A 22669-nucleotide genomic window follows, 5' to 3' on the forward strand; every position below is an offset into this window, starting at 1 on the left:
TCCCTACGTTTATCTTGGAATGCTCACGAGGACCCTGAGAAAAAGGACTTGACATCCTCATTTAACAAGTGAGGAAACCACGGTTCAGATGGGTGCAGTAACTTTCCCAAATGGCAGAGCACTAGAGCCAGAAACTAGTTTTCTGGACTCCAGAGCCCATGTTTTGTCCCAGTACTACCCCTGCTTTCAGTGGGAAAGCTAAAATCAAAACTAAATTTCACTGTCACCATCACCAAAACAGTGTTTTCTGAGCCCATTGATACATTCCCCTATGTCCCATTTCTCACCGTGTACCTTATTCCTGTTTCTGCCACTGACCCCCTGGTCTGGCTGATCCTCACCCTTCACACGGATGAGTATAGTCATCTCCAAGGGGGCTTCCACTGTTTTCTTCCCAGAACACTTTTGCTGACTTCCTTTCTTGCTCTACTGCCTTCAGTGGCTCCCTGTGGCCCACAGCGGCACTTCTCAAAATGCAGAATGAAGTCCTGCACCTTAGGGAATGCTGGAGCCCACAGCTCTGCTCTCGAAGATGCACAGCTGGAAGCGTGAACATGTAGCGGCACCGCAGGAAAGACACTTGTTTAACCAGACTTAACCCAGATTGCTGGCCCTAAAACCCTTAGCTCATCGAATCCTACTAAAATCTTGTGGAACACACTGGAAAATGTTGGACCACAGAGTCAAGGCTAGTCTTTCTGTCTGCCTTTCCGTCCTTCTACATTTCAACCTCCTGTCTCAATTTCATTTCCCACAACTTCTTGTCACAAGCCACGCTCTCCCCCATACCTGTGTATCCCTTCTAGCTATAAGAATGATATAAGCCTGCAGCTCCGACTTTCTGTGAGGGGGGACTGGCCCCGAAATGGGATCAACCAAAGGAGAATGAAGTCATGAGGAAGAGAGGAACTAGGTTTTTTTTTTTTTTTTTTTTTTGTGGTACACGGGCCTCTCACTGTTGTGGCCTCTCCCATCGCGGAGCACAGGCTCCGGACGCGCAGGCTCAGCAGCCATGGCTCACGGGCCCAGCCGCTCCGCGGCATGTGGGATCCTCCCGGACCGGGGCATGAACCCGTGTCCCCTGCATCAGCAGGTGGACTCTCAACCACTGCGCCACCAGGGAAGCCCCAGGAACTAGGTTTTGAAGACTTAATTTAAAACCCTGGATCCAGCCTTGCCTGAAGCCATTACTCCTGGACTTTCTGCTATAAGAGCTGATAAATTCTCTCTTCTTCCCTTTTAACTCAGGGCTCCTGCAAGCAAAAGAGCACTTGGCTGGTACATTTTTCCAACCGTCTGATAAGTTTTCCGAGATTGAGCACTACGTCCTGTCCGTTTCTGCTCTGCCTCGGGACCGTGGTACTAAGGGTTGGGGTTCAGGTGTTTCTTAAATGTCATGAGCCATTGTCCCACAAAGGCCACTTTTCTTGGTCCAGCATATGACTAGATGTTGGCAATGTGAAAGTAACTTCACAGTTGCCAGCTCTGAGTTTTCTCCTGGAGGGTGGGGTTGAGGAAATGGGTGAGGAAAATTCAAACATGAGATATCCCATCTCCTGTGTTCACACCTTGGTGTAATCCCCTCCCTCCGAGTGTGGGTGGGACCTGTGACTTGATTCTAACAATAGACTGTGGCAAAGGTGATGGCATGTCACTCTCATAATTATGGTACTGTGTGTGTGTGTGTGTGTGTGTGTCTTGCTAGCATGCACTGACAAAGAGATTCTCCTTGCTGACTCGATGAAGTGAGCAGACATGTTGAGATGCCCACATGGCCAGAACTGCTGGCAGCCTCTAGAACTGTGGGTGGCCTCAAGGACCTGAGGAGAGCCTCCAATCAACAACCAGCAAACATCTGGGGCCCTCTGTCCTACAACCACAGGAAATGAATTCTGCTAACAACCTGAATGAGCTCAGAAGCAGATCCTTCCCCAATCAAGCCTCCAGATGAGAGCCCAGCCTGACCAACCCCTTGTGAGTCTCTGAGCAGAGGATGCAGCTAAGGCAGGCCACGACTCCAGCCCGTGGAAACTGTGATAAACGTGTGCTGTCTGAAGCTGCCGATTTTGTGGTAATTTGTTACACTACAATAGAAAATCAGTAGAATGGAATTTGGAGAGAGATCTGAGTTTTATTTCTGCCTCACCTGCCAGCAGTGTGACCTTAACGTGAGTCACATCACTGCGCCAAGCCCCTAGCTTTTTCCTTTATGAACAGGTGCAGACTTGGGAGGATTAGAGCTAACGCACGCAAAGCACCCAGCACGGGGCCAGCCTGGAACACAGTAGATGCTCAATAAATAGCAGTTAAGAGTTATGCTTAATTTTCTTCATTTTTCTAAATTTTTAGTACTTATCATGATTACTTTGATATATAGAAAAGATAATTTTGCTTCAAACAATTAAGGGGATTTACTTATCTAAGAACACAGAGCTGGTCAACAGTAGAGCAAGATGACCGCCCGAGAATCCCACGCGGGTCTCTTTCCCAAACATCCCCTTCCTCATACCTGGAGTAACAATAGCAGCCCAACAACAACTACCCAAAGAGCCAGGCACCTCACCTGTACCAAACGTGCAAGGTGTTATCATTATCCCCATTGTATAGATGAAGATGAAGAAACTAGGGCTCAGAGAGGTTGAGTCACTTGCCCAACGTCCCACAGCTGCCAAGTGGCAGAGCTGGGATTTGCCTCCCACACCTGCAAGGAACCACCCAGTCCACAGCATCCAAACCTGGCTTGGATTCTCCCCCAGACCCCCGTGGGGGGTCTGGGGGACAACAGGGCTTTCTGGAACGGGGCAAGGGCAAGGAAATCAGCAGCAAGGCCTGGCCCCAGATCCCATTACGCCAGGGGAGATCGCGTTTCCCCCGATCTGGCGCCATGAGCAGGGCAGAGAAGCGGGCAGGCAGCCACTTCCCTGGTTATTCAAGTAGAAAATTACAGGTGCCCAGAATAGCCTGGGCATTCTTTTATTTATGAATAACCAGTGAGTCCGTGGAGCTGGAATGGGGGCTTACATGCGTTTTTTCCACTGGCCACGTTCCTGAGATCTGCAGGGTTCCCTAGCTCTCTCAGGGGACTCTCTCACAAGCTGGGGGAACTGGCAGGATTGGGCTGTTTTCAGGACACGGTCATGGGAAAAGGAGAGACCACCATGTCCTTCTTGCTTCTTGCTGTGTGACCTTGGGCAAATGGCCTAGCCCTTCTGGGACTTCATTTCTTCTGTAAAATGGGGTGAGTCCTAAACTTACAGAAATATTTTACTTTCTTCTGAGCATAAAATTAACACTTGCTCATTGTCAACAATGTAGAAAGTGCAAAAAAAACCAAAAAACCACCACACACAATGACCATTATATCCCATCACCCCTAATTAAGATAATCAGGGTTAACATTTGGTATATATCATTCCAGTCTTTCTTTCTATGCATATGTAAAAAAATGACAGGTAGAGCCCAATCCCTGAGCCCCTGTGCTCTAGAAATGGAACCCTCGCTTGCAGTCAACAAATATTAGTCAACCAGTATTTATCGAGCACTGCCCCAGGCCATGGGGTGGCTTAGAAGCAGGTTACCTCAACACCCCTCGACGTTCTGCTCTACAGCCCTCTGCAGACAACCCCCAACCCCGAGCCACCTGAGGGGTTGGTGGGAGGGAAAGCCATTTTGCAGGACTCAGACACAGATGTGAGGCCTGGAGTCTCCTGGCAGGACATCCCCCAAGCCTGATGCACAGACAGGCTGGCCTGGGCCTGGCTTGTTGACCCCTGACTCTCCTCCCTGGAGGGTCAATGTGGGAAGTTGCTGCCCTCTCCCGGGGCTGTGTCTTGACTAGTTAATATGTGAAGCGCTGAGAAATGGCACCTGACACGCAGTGGGCAGTCAATATATCTTAGCTGCCTCTATGACTATTACATGGTTATTATCCCTAGTTGGGAGCTAGACAGCCTGAGGCCGTTCCCTTGTGGAGACTGATTTGTACTGAACTTGAGGAAACAGCAGCTGAATCACTTGCAGGATGGAAGTCACGACAGCACTAACGACAGCCACTTCCTTTTATCGGGCACAGCACTGGGGGCCAGATGCTCTGCGGAATCATCTCACTTGCTGCCTACAGACACCACACTAAATGGTTATCTCTAGTCCCCATTCACGGATGAGGAGACTAAGGCTCAGAGGTGTTAAGTAACTCTCCCAAGCCCACACAGCTGGCAGGTGGCAAACAGGGACTTTATCCCAGGTTTATCCAATGCAGGATCCCTCATCCAGGAGGCTCAGTCTGTTGGGGTGAGGAGGTCCCGGTCCCTGCCCCCGGGAGCTCGCCGCCTGGTGGCAGAAGCCCCAGTTTGGAACTTTCAAGTTCCTTGAGTTTGCTGAGGGTTAGGGGGAGAAAGCTGTGGGCTCTGGATTTAGGCTGCCTTTGTGTAGATCCCTACTCTGACATCTCCTAGCCCTGTCACCCGTTTAGGTGTGGGGCATAGTAAGTGCTCAGTAAATCCAACTGCTAATAAGTTATCACTGATATTGTTCCCAGAGGACTTACTGAAATTCCAAGGGCCCCTGCGTGGCAGGCAGAACTGGGGCTCCTTTCGCTCAAGGAAACTTGGGCCTTTGCCCAGCATTTGGGCTTGGTTGCTTTGTGCCAGACAATGCTGTCCTCAGTCTGGGCTGCTGCATACACGAGCCTCAACGTGAAAAGAGGTGGCTGAACAGCATGTGGCTCTGCCCAAAGACCCCCAGCATCCGCTCCATCCACTCTACTTCCCCCTCCTGGTCTGAGATCAGCAGAATTTTGACAGCCAACCTTGTACTCCCAGAGAGGGTGCTGTTCTGAGCAGGTAGAGGGGTAGCTAGTGTGGTTTCAACAGGACCAGCCAGGCCATGATAACATTTGCCCACCTGGATCAGGCAGATAGTCTTCAACCAGGCAGATCTTAACTTTCCGCAGCCTCTCTTTACGGGCGGGTACCTGGTAGAAACTCAGCCCAGAGAGCCATGACAGGTTGATCTAGAGAAGCGAGGGAACTGCTGCTTCAGCGCTTGCTTCCTGGCTCTGGGAAGCACTGCCACACTGGGCAGTGATGCTGGGGCAAGTCCATGGCTCAGAGAGTGGGCTTTGAGACAGCTGCCTGCCTGGGTCTGATTCCTAGGTTCACTGCTGACCTGCTGTGTGACCTTGAGCCAGGCACCTAACCTCTCTGAGCTCAGTTTCCCATCTGTAAAATGGGGATAACAGTAATGCTGACTTCATGGGGTTGTTGTGAGATGGTACCTGGCACATAATAATTACTAATTAAATGGGATATTATTTCCATGAAATGAAGTTGTTTAAAGCCCTATGGGTCCCAGTTGCCAAACTGCTCTGTATGAGAATGAAGAATGAGACAAGTCACATTCTGCAGATTATATTTTCTGCAGCTGAGATTCTTGTCTCTGGGAAATGTGCTCCCTTAAGGACCTGACATGGCCATGCTCCCTCTTCTTAGAGAGTCTGCACATCCTCATGTACACATAGTATTTTGTACGCTACTTCACAGAAACCCACCCATGGGCCTAAAAGTGGAATTTATCCCAAGGAAAGGATAAACGGTATGCACGAAAATACATCTAATAGGATGTGGTAGTACACAAAATAAATACCCCCAAATCAAGGATTGGTCAGGCACATTGCGGCAGGTCCCTATTAGCAGAACATGATGAGCCCATGAGAAAGGAACTGACGGGAAAGGACGGGTGTGATCTATTGTGCAGTAGTCTGGACAGCAAGTCCTAAGAGAGCTTGCTTATAACACAGGTGACAACGTGAGCTACAGAGTCTGAAAGGATTCGCACCACGTGTCAGCAGTAGTTATACTGGACAGAAGAATAATGGGTGATTTTCTTTCTTTGTCTTTTCTGTACTTTATGATTTTTCTATAATACAGTATTTGAGTATTAAATAAGAAAAATTTTAAATTAGAGGAGCAAAGTCCACTTTTTAAAGTGATAAAGATGGAGTGTTGTGGAAAGTTTGGAATACAAAGAGAACTAAAAACCCCAATTCAAGTATTTCCTTCCCCTCATGTTTACTGTCACCCATCTTTATGCACTGCTGGGAGTCAGTTTATCTGACCGCACTAGCAGCCGTGTGCAGTCTGTTCCCCCATAGGAAGCACATCTGCTGGACCCTCCTGACTCCTCGGCCATCCGTGGAGCACAGGAGTCCGTTTCTGTTGCTCTCCCCCCTGCCCCCATCACCGCCTCCACCCCTGGGCTTCAGTTATCTCTTCGGAGGACACATACTGCTGATGGTGGCAGCTCCACATCGCCAGCCCGCCCGGGGGAGCCGACTGACTCTGATCCGATAAAATAACGAAACAGAAATAGTAGCCCTTTGTTGAGCCCTTACAGTATGCCAAGTGCTGTGTTCCGTAGGTTCTGTTATGAACCCATTTCACATGTGGGAAAGCTGAGGTCAAGGAGGTAGCCAGGGTCACAAAGCTAGTGAGCAGGGCAGCCAGGAATCAGCCGAGGTTCTCCTGACTCCATGGCGCAGGCCCCTAAGGCGGCGCTAACACTGTCTCCACCAGGCTAACCTCAGACTTCCACGCCCAGCTCCTTGGCCTGCTTCCCCGGGCCTGTCACCCTGTGGCCTCCACCGTCCTCGCTCCTACAGCACTCACCCCCGCCCTGGCCCTACCCAGCTTCTGCCTCTGTCTCTTCGCCTGGAACCTTGTCACCCTCCCCTTGGCCCGCTCACTCCTCCAGGGCTCTGTTTAGACAGCACCTTCTCTGGGAAGCCTTCCCGGATGCCCTTGCCCCACCTCCCAGGGTTGGGCACCCTCAGGCCATTCCCTCCCTGTGAGGGGGTAAACTTGGAGGAGGCCCGCTCTCTGCAGGAGACTGTCCTTACACTGCCCTCCCAAGGAGCCTGGCCTCCCATGGCTGCCACGTCCTTGCCCTGGGACGCTGGAGCCTTTGCAGGGCAGAAGGCAGGAAGCTTCAGCCCTTATGGCCAGTCCAAGGTCTGCATGTCACATCTGACCCAGACAGCCTTCTGGCTCAGCTCCTGCAGGTGTCTGCTGCCCCTGGGATGCAGGCCTGGGCTCACAGTGCCAGTGGGCAGGACTGGGCCAGCAAGGTCACCCTGAGACATTTCTCTCTCTCTCTCCGGTGTTCACCTGGGTGAGGCATCTCTGGAAAAACTGCCACTGGAACTTTCCACTGACTCTGGCCTGGCTCTGGCATGGGAGGATTCAGAGAGGGAGCCCGTGGTCATTTCAGGCCCGAGTCCCTTACCTGCTCGGGCCCAGACTAGACCCACAGAGAGGAGATGTCTGTAGCACATGGGCTCAAAATAATTCCAGTGCCAGCAGGCCCTGGCTGTGGGATGTTGGAGCCCTGCTTAGGATATTTTTTGCATCAGTGTATGAGTGGATTGGGCTGCAATTTACATTTCTTTTACTGTCCTTATTGAACTTTGATATCAAAATTATTTTACCATAAAATGAAGTGGGGTGTGTTCCCTCATGGGTTTTTTGTGCGTGTGTGTGTGTGTGTGTTTTGTTTTTTTTACACTAAAAGACATTTCAAAAGCTCAAACATACTTAAAAACTTTTCAGACAACTAAAAAGTTGAAGATTTTGAAACGATCACTATTTATCAAAGACGCATTTTTAAAGAGGAAAAACTGAAGGAGGCAAGAATATACAATGGACACAAGCAAGACAGCCGCCTTACTAAGTAGTGCTGGGAAAACTGGACAGCCACCTGCAGAACAGAGACCAGAATATTCCCTCATACCACAAACACAGATAAACTCAAAATGAACTAGAGACCCAAAAGCAAGACCTAAACCACAAAACTCCCAGGAGAGAACACAGTCAGAACACCACCTGACACGACCACAGCAATAGTCCCCTGGTCTCCCAAGGCAAAAGAGACAAAAGCAAAAACAAACCAGTTACACCGAACCAAACTCAAAAGCCCCTGCACAGCAAAGGAAGTCATCAACAAAACGAACACAACCCACTGAATAGGAGAAAATACCCACAAACGACACGACCAACAAGGGCTCAGCATCTAAAACGTACAACAGTTCATACAACTCAACACCCAAAAAGCAAACAACCCAGTCAAATAATGAACAGAAGACCTAAACATTTTTTTCCAGAGACAATATACAGCTAGCCAATGGGCACATGAAGAGACTCTCAACATCACTCATCATCAGAGAAATGCCAATCAAAAGCACAATGAGATAACACCCCACACCTGCCAGAATGGCCATCATCAAAGTCAACGAATAACAAATGTGGGCAAGGACGTGGAGAAAAGCGAACCCTCCCCTCATACACTGTTGGTAGAAATGTAAATTGGTTCAGCCATTATGGAAGACAGCATGGGGGCTCCTCAAAACTAAAAATATAACAACTGTATGATTGAGCAACCCCACTCCTGGGTGTGTATCTGGAAAAAATGAAGACACTAATTCGAAAAGGTAAATGCACCCCAATGTTCCTAGCAGCACCATTTACAATAGCCAGTAGATGGGAGCAACCCAAGTACTCATTCACAGACACATGGATTACGGTGTGGGGTATATATACACAATGGAATATTTCTCAGCTGTAAAAAAGAATGCAGTTCAGCTATTTGCAGCAACGTGGATGGACCCAGACAGCACCATGCTTAGTGAAATAAGTCAGATGGAAAAAGACAAACGCTTTGGGCTTCCCTGGTGGCACAGACGTCAAGAATCCGCCTGCCAGTGCAGGAGACATGGGTTCAAGCCCTGGTCCGGGAAGATCCCACATGCCGCAGAGCAACTAAGCCCGTGCACCACAACTACTGAGCCTGCGCTCTAGAGCCCGCGAGCCACAACTACTCAAGTCCGTGTGCCTAGGGCCCGTGCTCCGCAACAGGAGAAGCCACTGCAATGAGAAGCCTGCGCTCGCCACAACCGGAGAAAAGCCCGCGTTCAGCAATGAAGACCCAACACAGCCAAAAATAAGATTAAAAAAAAAGACAAACACGATAATGTCACTTATATGTGGAATCTAAAAAATAAATGTATATAGCAAAACAGAAACAGACTCACAGATGCAAAAAACCAACTAGTGATTACCAGTGCGGAGAGGGAAGGAGGGAGGGCGGTGGGCTACACCCCGCAGGCCTGCAAGCCTTGTAGTTGGCCAGCCTCGAGAGCGTGAAGAAAGAGCCTGGAGACAGTGACAGAGACATCGAAGGCTTATTGTGTAGGGGGTCTTACATGTCTGAAGCGAAAGGTCCTGGAGCCCCACTCCAGCCTGTAACGCACGCAGGCAGGTCACGGCAGCCATCTTTGCTATTCAGGGAAGAAGGCGGCTCACATTTATAGGGGAATTGACGGTCAGGTTAGTTCATCAGTTACCAGGGAAACCAGCAGCTGGGACATATCCCGCACAGCCCCTCGGGTTAACGAGCATCACGAGGGCAGATGTTTCCCTTTAATAAGCTAGCAGGAGGAGCCGTTCTGGCCTAAGGATTAGCTCAATCACGAGCTAAGCACGTTCACGTGAGCAGGTGTAGGTGAAGCCGGGACTGGTCGAGCGGGGGATGCACAGAGAGCAAGAGAACAGCCATCTCGAGTGGTCTGACCGTACACTTCACCCCTACATACCCTGCATGACCCTTACCACCTTGGCCTTCCTCCTACAATCCCTGGGGTCGGGTATGTAGAGGTGCAATGCAGCCAAATACAAAACAAATGCAATACAGAGTCCAAGGGGTGGGCAGACTTTGGAGCCAAGCGCTTACTGAGTCAAGTTTTCATGCAAGTCCAAAGGAGGATGACAGCGGCATCTCGCTGTAGACCCAGCAATCATAGCAGTGAGGCCACCACTGTCGCCCAGTTGCTCAGACTAGGGACAAAATGGAAGATGTTTAAGAGGTGCAATGCAGGGAAGATCAAGACCATTAAGCAAAATACAAGCACTAGCAGCATTCTGAGACAACACCACCCCTGCCAGTGGTTTTGTCCTGGCCTACGGTTCCATACCACCTGTCCACCCGCAGGTCCCACAGCCAGCGCCAGATACCGAAGCGGTGGTAAAACGACTGACCACGGGGTTGATAGAATGTTGCCTTTCTCCCGTAGGGGGCTCAGATTAATTACCTTAGTAGTCTTATTTGTGGCCGGGGTAGAAGACAGGTGAAATCTGTAAGCGCCTTTCTAATCTTACTCCTCATGGGGCAGCAAACCCAAACCACCAGGGGTTTACCTGCCCATCCCAGGGCCATTTTATGTATTTGCCTGGGGGTAGATCCTGCAGCAAGGGCAGGCACTGGGACCGTTGCTCCTGGGATGTGTCCACGTGTGGAGAGAACCGGTTTCCCATCTCAGCTGTCGTTTAAGCAGTCCATTCGTCCTTTCAATTAGCCCAGCAGCAGTGGGGTTGTAGGGTAGGTGGCAATGCCAGCGTATGTCACTTTTATTGGCCCGTGCCTGAACTTCATGGATGGTAAAGTGGGTTTCTTGGTCACTATCAATGTCCGTGGGGGTCCTTTATATCGGGCACAGCTGTTCTAGACCCCCAATGGTGGTTTTGGGCATTGCTCGTCGACTTGGGTAGACCTTTTGTAACGTCTTCCACCTGTTGTAACACATCACAGACGGCGTATAGCTGTTTTCCATTATACTGTATCATTGCTCTGCCCCTTCCACAGGTGGGACCAGGAGCCCAACGGTACTCTTATTATTTTGCCATTGTCACAGGCCCCAACTAAGCCCTTCGGGGTAACTGGCCACGTCCAATGCACAAGCCTATCCCTGAGTTAATATCCCTAAAGCTTGTGACTGTAGTTGTTTAGGGGTGGTGGGTTGGGAGTATGCTTGTCTTACCCAACCAAATAACACCCAAATATCTGATAGATAATCCAGGTCCTTGGGTTTTGTCTGTCTGTACCAGCCATCCCTCGTGCAGTCAGATGAGCCACGAGTATGGGGCTGCTACTTTTAAACTGGAAAGAGACTCTGAGGTTAATAGGAGATCATCACTATGATGGAAGAGAAAGACATTTCCCGTGGTGGTCAGCTGCCACAGGGCCCTACAGGCTAGTGGACGGCCTCCTCGGGATCACCCCCCGCAACTTCCCGTACCCTGTTTTTATTTCCCCACATCTCGGGTGCTCACGGGAATTGTCTCGGCTCCCTGGCTGGCTCACCAATCGTTGGGCTGCACCTCGCAGGCCTTCGAGCCTTGTAGTTGCCCAGCCTTGAGACCGAAGAAAGAGCCCAGAGACAGTGACAGAGACATCAAAGGCTTCTTGGGTAGGGGATCTTACACGTCTGAAGCAAAAGGCCCTGGAGCCCCACCGTGTTCGGCAGGTGGGCAGGCCATGGCCACCATCTCCCTCCCTCATTTGCTATTGCCTAGATGACTTTGTATAAAACCAAACTGATGAATAGCTTTAAAGTTTAATAGAACTCCCCTATAAAACTGATGGGCTGATGGTGTCTTTGTGGAAGATTAACTCATGATTTAATTTCTTTAAGTGTTATTAACTATTCAGGTTTTTTATTTCTCCTTAAGCCAATTTTGTTCAACAATATGTTTTAGATGTTTCTAGAAGGTTTAAAAATGTACGGGCATAAAGTCAGCCATATCATTCTCTACTGTCTTTTTTAAAGAACCAGCTTTTGGCTGTATTGATCTTCATTATCATATATTTGTTTTCCACTTCTTTAGTTTCTGCTCTTATTTTTATTTTCTCATTACTTCCACGTTCTCTAGATTGGTTCTGTTATTTTACCAACTGCTTAACTTTGACATTTAGCTCATTAAATATCAGCCTTCTTTTCTGTCTACACTTAAAACTATAAACTTCCCCTTCAATTCTATTTTACCTGCATCCCACACATTTTGATATATAGTATTTTCATTATCGTTCAGGTCTAAAGATGTTGTAGATGTGTACTCTGATGTGTATGATTCTTTGGTATCTGGACTTCTTTTGTAATCTAGAATGTGGTCAATGTTTGTAAATGCTCATGAGTGCTTGAAAAAAATTTATAGCTTTCTAAATATATCTTTTACATCAAACTTGCTGTTTTTTAAAAGGAAAGCAATAATGAGATACCAGTATACACCCACCAGGTTCACAAAAATTAAAAAGCTTGAAAAATAGAAAATATTGGTAAAGATGGGGGGGTAACTGAACACTTATATACTGCTGGTAGGAGTGTAATTTGCTATAACCACCTTGGCTTTATTTTGTAAACATGCAAAGCGTGCAGAATATGCCCCCCAAATACGCTACTTTGGCATAAGGAGTATTTTGAGCTAAAGACACTTGAAAAACAGCAGATGTGAGAAGGGCCCTCTGACCTCTCCTTTTCTTCCCGAAAGCAGGAGATAAAACTCCCTTGTGAAGGATGCCTTTCTTATACCAGGAGGAAAGAAACATTCTTATCACCAGAGACAAGGAATTGAGGGCAAGAGAAATCTGTACAAACAGATCTTGTTAAAATAACTCTTATTTTCCTTTAGTGCCACCCCTCCCCCATTTATTTCAGTTACTTTTCCACAATTGCTGTTCTTTGTTCAACCAGGTATATAAGCACTTGGAGCTATCCACTTCTGGAGTCTTCATTTTCCTATGGGGACTCCCACGTACGTGTAAAATCCTTACACTTTTTTCCTGTTATTCTTTTTTGGGTTGATTTAATTTTCAGGCCCAGCGGAGACCCTAAAGGTAGAGGTAAAGTTTGGGCAGGTGAGAATGTATGTGCCCTCAGATTCAGTGACCCTACTTCTAGATCCACACCTGAGAGACATATGGGCACACTGAGATATGCAAGAAAGTTCACAGGAACACTTTTTGTAATGGCAGATGTTCTGGGAACAAGGCAAGTGTCCACCAACAGCAGTGTGGCTAGATGATTGTGGCATATTTAAACAATGACACACTATACAACCTGGCAAATACCTTACAGATGCACACAGCAAAGGGCATCAATCTCAGGAACACACGGTAAGTGAAAAAAACAGATTACAGACAAATACGCCCATCCCATTTATGCAAAGCTGGAATCTCAACAGTCTAGAACCTAGGGATTCTGGGATGATGTCTGGGAGGGAAAGAGGTGTCCTCTGAGAGGGGAAAGCAGGGGAAGCACGGGCAGAGGCCCGGGGTCTTCCCGGGTAATGGCTGGCCGCTTTTTTCTTTAGCTAGTGGTTAGATACACGAGTGTTTGTGGGTCATGCTTTGTTATACCTCATATATGCATGTTTCCCAAAAGTCTTTTGCTGTTACTTAATATTTAATCAAAATGATTTTTAAAACTTAACAATTATAATAAAAAATTTTGTTTACCTATCCAAAACTCATCTCTGAGGAAGAATGTGACAGATATTATGCAAGGACCAGTTCATTCCATACTATCGTCCCAGGAAAGACTGAATCCAGTTATATAAAAGGACCCAAGAGGGATTCTGGAAGAAAGAAAAGAACTGATCTCAGGTGTGACCTCACCTGGGGACTCCTGAGGGCAAGGGCTGAGGCTGGGTGTTCTCGGGAAGGTCCTGCTTGAAAGAACTCCCAGGCCTAAGGATTTAGAGTATCTGGGTATGGTTCCCCAAACAGGGGCTTCTGAACATAGGAAGCCTGTCGCTCCCAGATCAGGCCTGGCTGGGCCAACTGATGCGATGCGCTGAGATGAGCAAGGCCACGTGCCACACTTGCTCTCGTCAGCGATGTTCCTGGGAGTGGGAGGTCCCAGGACACTCCTCCCTGCGAGCCTGAGAGTTTCTTCTTGATCCCCTCATGGACTTTGAGTACCAATGCAAGTCCCAAGCTTGCTGGGTGTCAGAAACTACATCTCCATCGTTTTGAGGTCCTGCTCTTTCTTCCTCTGCTGCAGGGCTGTTAGAGGTAGAGGGCTTATGGTGGTGGGAGTGGGGTGCTAAGACATCAGGAGGAGGCAGTGGTCCCTGGGGCCATCTCCATGTTCACATCCAACTGTAGTATGGTAGACGGTACCATTTGAATTTTCAATTTTATGGCAGTGGATGGTGAAGGCCTGTGTGAAGGGCTCCTTTTTCTAATTCTTGTTGGTCAACCATTCAGCGCGGCCCGTACTCTCTGTCCCCCTGGGCCGACCGTGGCCCTGGGACTGGACTGGGCTCTCCTTCACACCCCGGGCCTGAGGCAGCCTCTGGCTCAGAGTGGATACTCAGGAAATATTCGTGAGTTCCCTGCATGGTAGCTATGGATTCATTTATTCATTCATTCATTCACTCATGCCTCGTGTATGTCACCTAGCAACCAGAGGGAGTGACGGAAGGTTCCTGCCCTCATGGAGCTGACATGCTGCTTGGGAAAGCCTGATATGAAACAGTTAAAGAAATAGCCAAGTAAGTTCTGTGAAGCGACTGTAGGACTGGGGACCACGATAGGGGTAGTTTAGCTGGAGGGGTCAGGGACAGCCTCTGTGCGATGAAACCTGAAGGAGGTGGAGGGAACAGCAGAGACAGAGGCTCTGAGGTGGGGAAGAGCTTGGCTTGTTGGAGAAACATGGGCAGTGCAGTGTGGCTGAAGCGGAGTGAGTGAGAGCCAGCATCTCAGGAGGCCAGGCCGGAGCGAGGCCACAGAGGGCCCGGTGGTTGTGGATTTCCCTGTAACTGCTCATGAAGAGTTTTGCTCAGAACAGAGGATCAGATTCTGAATCAAAATAGATTGCTCTGGGTCTCCCACGTGGGAAGCCACTGCAATGAATGGGCTCTAAAATGAACTGCAGTCCCTGGAAGAGCAGCCAGGAGAGAGTGAACAGGCTCCAGCTAGAGTGACATGTAACTTCAGGTGGCTAAGAAGAGGTCCAGGGGTCCAGTGAGGTGAGGGTCACAGTTATGGGTTGAATTGTTTCCCCCCGAAAGATATGTTGAAACCCTAGCTCCTGTACCTGTGAATGTCACCTTATTTGGAAACAGGGTCTTTGAAGACGTAATCAAGCTAAAATGAGGGTGGGCCCTGAGCTGATACAACTAGTGTCCTTTCAGGAAGAGGAGAAGAGACACAGACAGACACACGAGGAGAACGCCACGTGACAAGGGCAGCAGACTCTGGAGTGATGCGTCTACAACCGAGGCCAGAAGGCAGAGAACGGAGTCTCCTGCAGAGCCTTCAGAGGAAGCACGGCTCTGCCGGCACCTTGATTTCAGGCTTCCAGCCTCCAGGACTGTGAGAGAACACATTTCTGTGGTTTTCAGCCACCCAGCCCTAGGAAACCAATACGTCACTTCCCAGTGCCTGTGATTAGAGTCTCCATGGGACCCTTACAAATGCTGACCTGATGGCAGGACTCCCCATGAAGGTTTGCCCCATCGTACACCCCAAAATGCCCCTAAGGTGTTCCCAAGAGCTCAAGTGCATAAGGAACGCCTGTGGGGTGATCCCTCAAAACAGCGGGCACCTCCTGGCTTCTGGCTGAGTTCCGCAGGCTCTGGGCATGACATCCCTTGTGGAATGCCCCCGGGCCCGTCCTGAGTTTCCTTGGGAGCAGGATGTCACCAAGTCCAAGCCAGCCTCTCTTGGCTTCCCTGGGGCGGCCTCGCTGATTGTTTTTGGCTCCCCTCGGACTTTAGATGAAGAAGAAAAGCTCCAGCTCCTTGCCCTTTCCCTCTGCCCCAGGCCTGAGATCTGATCTCTCGCTTGAACAAAGCCCCTCGTTCATGTCAGCTTGGGAGACACAGTGTTCTGAAAGCAGATCCCTGGGCCCCAGCGAGGGAGCTGCTTCTGGGCTTCTGCCTTCTCAAAAGCTGCCTTTTGATTTGGTCCCTCCTGCCCCACCTCCAAGCCCTTTCACCATGGAAATTAAACTCTTCTGAACTTTAAGGCCCTTCTGCTGCTGCTCCCAGCGGGACTGGAGCAACCACCGGCTAGTAACTCTACCCGCAAGGTGAAGATTCATTCTGGCTGGAGGTGCAGTTTCATCCTGATGCGCAAAAAAACAAGTCGAGGAGAACGTGGGCTGAAGAGCCAGAGGACCTGGGTTCAAGTCCCAGCTCTGGCGCTTGCTGGCTGTGTGAACGTGAGCAGTGAATTCACCCTCCCTGTATCTGGATCTTTGCCTTGGTGAAATAAGGGCTCCATACCTCTGTTGTGAGGATTCTGTGGGAGCTCAGTTATTGGAAAACTTTCTTATTCTTCTTCAGGAAGTGCCTGTTGTACAGATGAGAAGTTTGGAGGCCTGAGAGGAATTGGGACTCCTTAGGCTTCTGAACCATTCGGGGTGGGTTCAGTCCCTCCTGCAGGCGTAGACCAAGGTCCAGCTGTGCTGTGTGAAGTTTTCGCAAGCCCTTAGCTTTGGTGCGTGTGGGAGGAATGTAAAGGCCAGCCAGGAGCTTCCCTGACTTCTCCCCTCTCTTTGCGGACCCCCTCCTGGGCCCTGGGTCCTCTGTGTTCCCCTCATCAGAGCACCCGGCACCGGCCCTGTCATTGCTGGTGACTCATTTCTCTCCTGCTGGGCTGTGCACCCCTAGGGCAGGGCCTGAGTCCTGTTCACTGGTCTGTCTCTGGTGCCTGGGACCCTGGGACCCAGTAGGTGCCCGGTCAACATTTGTTGACTGAATGATGAACAATCAATGAGGGATTTTGCATTTGGCCAGGAAACTGTGCAGGTGGAAGGTCTGTGTGTGTGTGTGTGTAGGTGTGTGCGTGTGTGTGTGCATGTGTGTGTGTGGTGGGCAGGTGGAAGTGGGGTGGGGAATCCGGGAATTTGGGTCAGAGACTTAAAACCATTGGAAGGAAAGGAGGGGACGTGTGGGAAGAGCGGAGGGAGCCAGGCCGTGTCCTTCCCACTAGCCCGAGGTTCTGTGTGGATCCTCCGTAAGCTTGGCCCTCAACCCCACCCTCAAGTCACTTTCATGAGGACCCAGACTCCCTCTCTCCTTCCCTTCCTTCCTCAGTTTGTTGAGCATCTACTATGTGCTAGGTACTGGGGACACAGTGGGGAGTCAAACATTACACACCATCTCCCTTCCCTCAGGGATAAATCATAGAACTAAGTATGAAATTGCAACAGTGGTCAGCGCAGTAGAGAGAGCTTTGAGAGCCTAATGGGTTTGTCCTACTCCACAGGAGAGCGGTGGTGCAATGGGGTCCCCGTAGGAGCTTTATTCTCTTCTGATCTCCCTGGCCCCTTCCCAGCTACCCCTGCTAATCCTCCAGATTTAGTAAAACACGCGGACCTAGTTATGCAAATGCAGCTCTGAGACAAGCTTGCCCCTTTCCCTGCTTATCTAAGCCCCTTGTCCTGTGTGGACATTTGAGGTCCATGCAGGGAAGGCTTCCTAGAAGAAGTGTCACCTGAGCTGGCATCTTTCTTTCTTTCTCCTTCAATGTCTTCCCCACCCCAGCTGGACTTCCAGCCGTAAAGACACACAGGGAAAGTTTCAGTCTTGGAAAAGGTGATTGAAGGGCTTTAAGTGATGGCACTGTATAATTACAACACTCCTGCCTCTCGGCAGACCTAACCAGGGCCTGTGCACAAACCTCCAAAGGCAGAGGGGGAGATGGATTTCCATCCCTACGAACCCATACACTCATTACTTTTGTGCAGTGCCCAACCTGTATATCTGTTCAGGCAATTCTTGAACCCAGCTTGGGGAAGCCAGGGGCAGAGGAGAATTAAAGCTCCATTAGGTGGCCCTGGGGGACAGGAAAACTGTGCCCTTTTCCTGCTTCCAAAGGTCACTCCGCCTGCCTTCAAATGCCCCTTTCTGCTGCCCAGAACGATGAATCCTTGAGTGTCGCTCATCCATGACATGGGCATGGCAGCCTCTGCCTTGCTGGGCTGGGAGGGCTGAAGGGAAGCATGTGAAAGCACCCAGCATAGGGGCTGGCAGGGTCGGTGCTCAGAAACTGCTATCCCTTCACCTCATCTTCCTTCACACCTTGTGATGGAATGTCTGTCAGGTGTGCAGTCGGAACTCAACACACACCGGCCCTAAGAACACTTACAAGAGCAGGTGGGCAGGTGCTGGACCTGGAACTCAGGGAAGGGCTGGATGTGTGGATAGCAGTTGGGAGTGCCTTCCAGGCAGCCGCTGGTGTGAGCGGAGCCTGAGAGGCTGGAGGGATGCTGGGAGGTGAGGGCTCAGCGAGGAGCAGACCTCTGTTTTGGTGGGGGTGAGGAGAGGGCCTCCCGACAACCTTCTCCTCTTGTTCTCAAGCCTCCCACTCCGAGTCCTTTGGGAAGCCAGTGGTGGACTCCCCATGGAGTCCTGAGCGCTGAGGAGTGGGGCGCTTGGCCTCCTTCCCACTCACAGAAGCAGTCTGAGGCGGTGGGCAGAGAGGGGGTGATGGGTTAATGCGGATGGCGAGGGCCTCCTAACACGGTCCCCCTGCCCTGCTCAGCTGGGGGCTGGTGAGCAGGAACCCTCCCTGGGACCGGGGCTGGGGGGACCCCTCCATCACTGGTGGGGATAAGTGTTTGGGGAGCCAGTGGAGCCCTGCCAGATGTGTGCCTTTTGGGCTCTATGAGAACGAACACTCCCTTCCAGGCCATTTATCAAATTTAGCCATCTCTCCCATATTTTTTCCCTTTTGTTTCAGCCAAGGAAACTTTCTTCTAATGAAGATGAATGCAAAGCACTGAGCATCTTGGCAAACATCAACAGAGTCGTTCAGGGAAGTGAAAACCCTGGGTGGTGCTGAGTTTGGAGAAATATTTCAGAGAGTGCTAAGTGTCCTAGCCCTCAAGGGGTGTCTGAGGCCTGTGGGAGTTGCTTTTCCTGGACCCCTTGATGCCCAAGGACCTGCCACCTCACTGTCGCAAGGACTTAAAACAAGGCTCCATCCAGGACATGTTGCCTGCACTCATCTCTCTAGAATCAATGCGTGCCCAACTGGCCAATGTTTGCAGCTTCTGGAATGTTCCAAACAGTTAGATACATTGCTTCCATGTATTGAAAATGCCTTCATTTGATCATTGCAAAAATCCTGAGTGTGGCTTGGGTACCTACTTTGTAGATTAAAACCTGCTGAGTTCAAGGGAAGTTCATAACTTGCCCAGGACGAACAGAAGCAGCAATGTCTGTGTTTTGACTCCTGGTCCAGCACTCTTTCTGCCTCACCCTCAAACTTTTCAATTTCTTCCCATTCTCTCTGTTTACACCATGGTCAGAGACACCACCATCACCTCTCCCTCTGGGTGGGACACTATGATCAAATGTCCAGCATCCATCTTCCCCTCTCACATTGAGTTTTGGGGGGATGACACTGGGGGATTGATCTCCAGCCCCAAGGGGTCTCTGGTTGGCTTCAACCAATCATAGGGTCCCACTTCCATCATTTGCCAGCAGCAGGTTCAGGATTCCAGGCGAAGTCAATGCCCTTGGCATTCCCCAGGGGAAAAGGGCTGCTCTAGGAATGGGCATGTGACAAATTGAGCCAATGAAATTCAAGAAAACCTTGGCTGTGGGTTTCTAGAAAAAGTCCTTGAGACGTTACTGAGCCATTGGATTTCCACTTAGGGAACCCAATACATTTCCTTATTGTTTCGACCAGGTGGGGTTGGGTTTTCCACTCCTTGCAGCAGACAGCATTGTAAGTGAAATCCAAGTTATGGGGATTTCAGCAGCCACCTCCAACCTGGAGTCCTCACACCCAGTCCCCATGCTGCAGCTGGAGATGGTCTTGATGCTCATCTGACCAGTCAGCCCCGTCTCTACTGTCACCTGGGCTGTTCCCACCTATCATTATTTGCCTGCCTGTCAGTCTCCCCAACTAACAGAGAAGGCTGTGAGGGCAGGGACCATCCCTTTCCATCCCTGGCTCAGTTCCCAGCACAGGGCAGCAGGTACCCACTTAATAGTCTACTGCGGAAGGCTGGGGCTGGAGAGAATGGAGATGCAGTGGACAGAGTTAGGTACCAGGAGAGAGTGCATTTAGTGGGCGGGAGTCATCTCCAAGGTGCAGCTCCATCCCCTCTTCGTGGCGCTGGGGAAGGAGCTCCATGGCCTCTCTGGAGCTGCCAGGCACTGCAGAAATGCCCTGGTCCTGGCTGCATGGCCCTGTGCAAGTCCTTCCTCTCTCTGGCCTCAGTCTTCCGAGCTGTTCAACGGGGAGGGGATTGGGCCACATCACCAAGGGTTTTCCAGAGTTGTTATGTTGTGACTCTGATTAAGCCATAACTATGGGAGGGGGTCTGGGGATCTCCTGAGGACACTAGGGTGCACTTTATGGGACAAGCCAGTGGGAGAATAAAGGCATGGGTGATGAGGATTATATTCCACATAGCAGGCCTGTTACACATCACACAAAGACCAGTGGCGCTGTTGCTTCCAGAAAGAGAGAGAGGTGGGCATGTTGGGGGTTGGGCGGGGTTGGTCCACAGATGGAGGACTCTCCAGAGGGGGCCTGGCCTGGGCTTGCTCACAGCCTTTGCTCCAGGCTGGCTCACCACTGACCCTCTGGGGGAAGCACGTTTGCTGGATTTCAGCTTTTACATCTGCCATTGGGTTTGATATTGATGCCCTCATTGGCTCAAAGGAAGAGTTGTGAGGCTCAGAAGAGGACGCAGGTACGCGAGGATCCAATTCAGGGAGAGACAACATGGACTGAGTGCCTGTTTTGTCCCAGGCATGACATCATTTAGGTTTTACGATAATCTGAGGATTATTATCTTTTGTTTACTAAGGAAGAATCTGAGACTCAGAGAGGTGCGTTGACTTGTTCAAGGTTACAGAGGATGTGGAGGGACTGACTCAGGCCTGTCTGACTCTACAGATCCTGTTCCCAGTCACTGTGCCCTGCCGCCTTCTCCCTGGGAGGGCTCTCCCTGGGCAGGAGAAGGGCTTGGCCCAGGAATAGGTTTGGCTTTCAACCTGGGACGAGTTCTGACTGACCGGTATGGGAGTGGGATGCTGTGTTGAGGACTCTGAAGCTGTCTAGACTTAGTGGGAAGGTGTGCAGGGATGGACTGTGATGTCTGCCACGGATGAAGAAATAGGGAGAGGTAGTACGTGAGCTATACTTTCCCATTCCTGGGCTAGACTTTGTTAGGGTCTTTTCTAGGCCTGGGAAGCTGGCTTGCAAGATGACTCCCTGCCTTCATATTCAGCACAGATAGGATCTAGAGACTGAGCTCATTCTCCTCTGGGAGAGGAAGAGTGTTCCTGAAAGGGGGGATTGGCTGGGGCCAGGGCTCAAGGCTTGGCTGGGAAGGCAGCTCTGGGACTCCCAGGGGCTGTGTCACCCTGACAGCAGGTGACCCACACTTACCCCTGCAGGCAAGAGTGAGCATTGCAGGGGGGTAGCGAGGGCGGGGAGTGACGGCCCCAGAATATCAAGCTTTTAGGGTAAGGCTGCTGGGAATGCTGAGGGAAGGCAGCAGATTCCAGGCCCGACTCTGCATGTGAAACAATGGGAGGTGGGAAGCAGAGGCCAGCACTAGGAGGTCCCTAGGGGTTATCTAGCCCAACACTCCCATTTTGCAAATGGAGAAACTGAGGTCCAGAGTGCTTCCTCCACGACGTCCACGATGTGTTTTTCTTCAAATTTAAAAAATGTGGGATGGGCTGGGTTGGCAGAAAGTTTGGAGTCAAGCAGAAGGGAATTCAAATCCTGCCCTTTGTCCCACTAGCTGCATGACCCTGGCTAAGAAATCACGTCTTGCCTCTGAGTCTTAGTTCCCTGCCTTTAATGGAATAGGTCATCACGAGTTGGCTGAGGGCTAGAGCCTCCGTGTATCGGGCCCTCTGGGTGTCAGGCAGCATCATAAGTACTTTACCGGCATTATCTCACGGAACCTCCCATGAGATGGGTACCAGCCCCACTTTACAGGTGAGAAGCTGGGATCCAGAGGGGCTTAGTTCCTCACCGCAGTTACTAGGAGGAAGAGCTGGGATCTGGGATCGCAGTCCCGGCCAGTGTAGGCTGTGAGCATGTACCAGAATCCCCCGGGAGCCGGTGAGTAAACTCAGATTCCCCCTCCCTCCCCAGAGGCTCGGACCTGGGAGGTCTGGGTGTGCCCTGAGAAGGCGACTGTTAAACAAGCCCCCCCCCCATCTTAAACGCTGAGGCAGGGGGTCTACAGACCTTATTTTCAGAAATGCCGCACTGGCTGTGTTATCTATAGCCACCCCCTTCCCAGTGGAGATCCCAGACTTAGAAGGTGATGGATAATAATATGAAGAGAATTCTATTAACAACAGATTAGAGCTTGTATATAGCCCCCTATGTGCTAGGCACTCTTTCAAACACTTTCCATGGTTCTTTTAATTCTCACGACAAGCCTCTGAGGTCGTGGCTGCTATTGTCCTCACTTCACAGACGAGGAGCTGAGTTACAGAAATCAGTAGCAATTGGTTGGCCAACTTAATTACAAGGATAGTTATTTTTTCTCTTGCTCCTGCACCCACCTGGGCCAGGCTCCCCTGGCGCTCGGGGAGGGGCGTCAGGGAGCCTGTATGCAGGGCAGTAAAGAGGTGTGTGTGTAGAAGACCAGGGAGGGCTGGGCAGCCCAGGTCTGTTTCAGAGATGGAGAGATCCGACTCCAGCCTTGCCCTGAGCCTCAGCCAGGTTTCTAGATGCGAATCTTAGCTGTGAGCTCAGGGAGGGAGGCCGGTGGGCAGTGCCCGGCTGAGGCTCCGGGGAGCCGGCGGGCGGTGGGTGAGGGCTCCCACCTGGCTCACGCAGCCTCCCT

At 50.5% G+C, this 22669-nt stretch overlaps 2 protein-coding genes across 5 annotated transcripts in view; both read right to left on the reverse strand.

Annotated features, from left to right (window-relative positions):
- Positions 1-22669, reverse strand: part of FAM107A (family with sequence similarity 107 member A) — a 78350-nt gene that overhangs the window by 55238 nt on the left and 443 nt on the right. The gene's annotated exons all lie outside the window — the stretch shown is intronic.
- FAM3D (FAM3 metabolism regulating signaling molecule D) overlaps positions 1-22669 on the reverse strand; it is a 93164-nt gene that overhangs the window by 2402 nt on the left and 68093 nt on the right. The window lies entirely within an intron of this gene.

Source organism: Pseudorca crassidens, chromosome 10 (genome assembly GCF_039906515.1).
Source record: "Pseudorca crassidens isolate mPseCra1 chromosome 10, mPseCra1.hap1, whole genome shotgun sequence".
NCBI lineage: Eukaryota > Metazoa > Chordata > Mammalia > Artiodactyla > Delphinidae > Pseudorca > Pseudorca crassidens.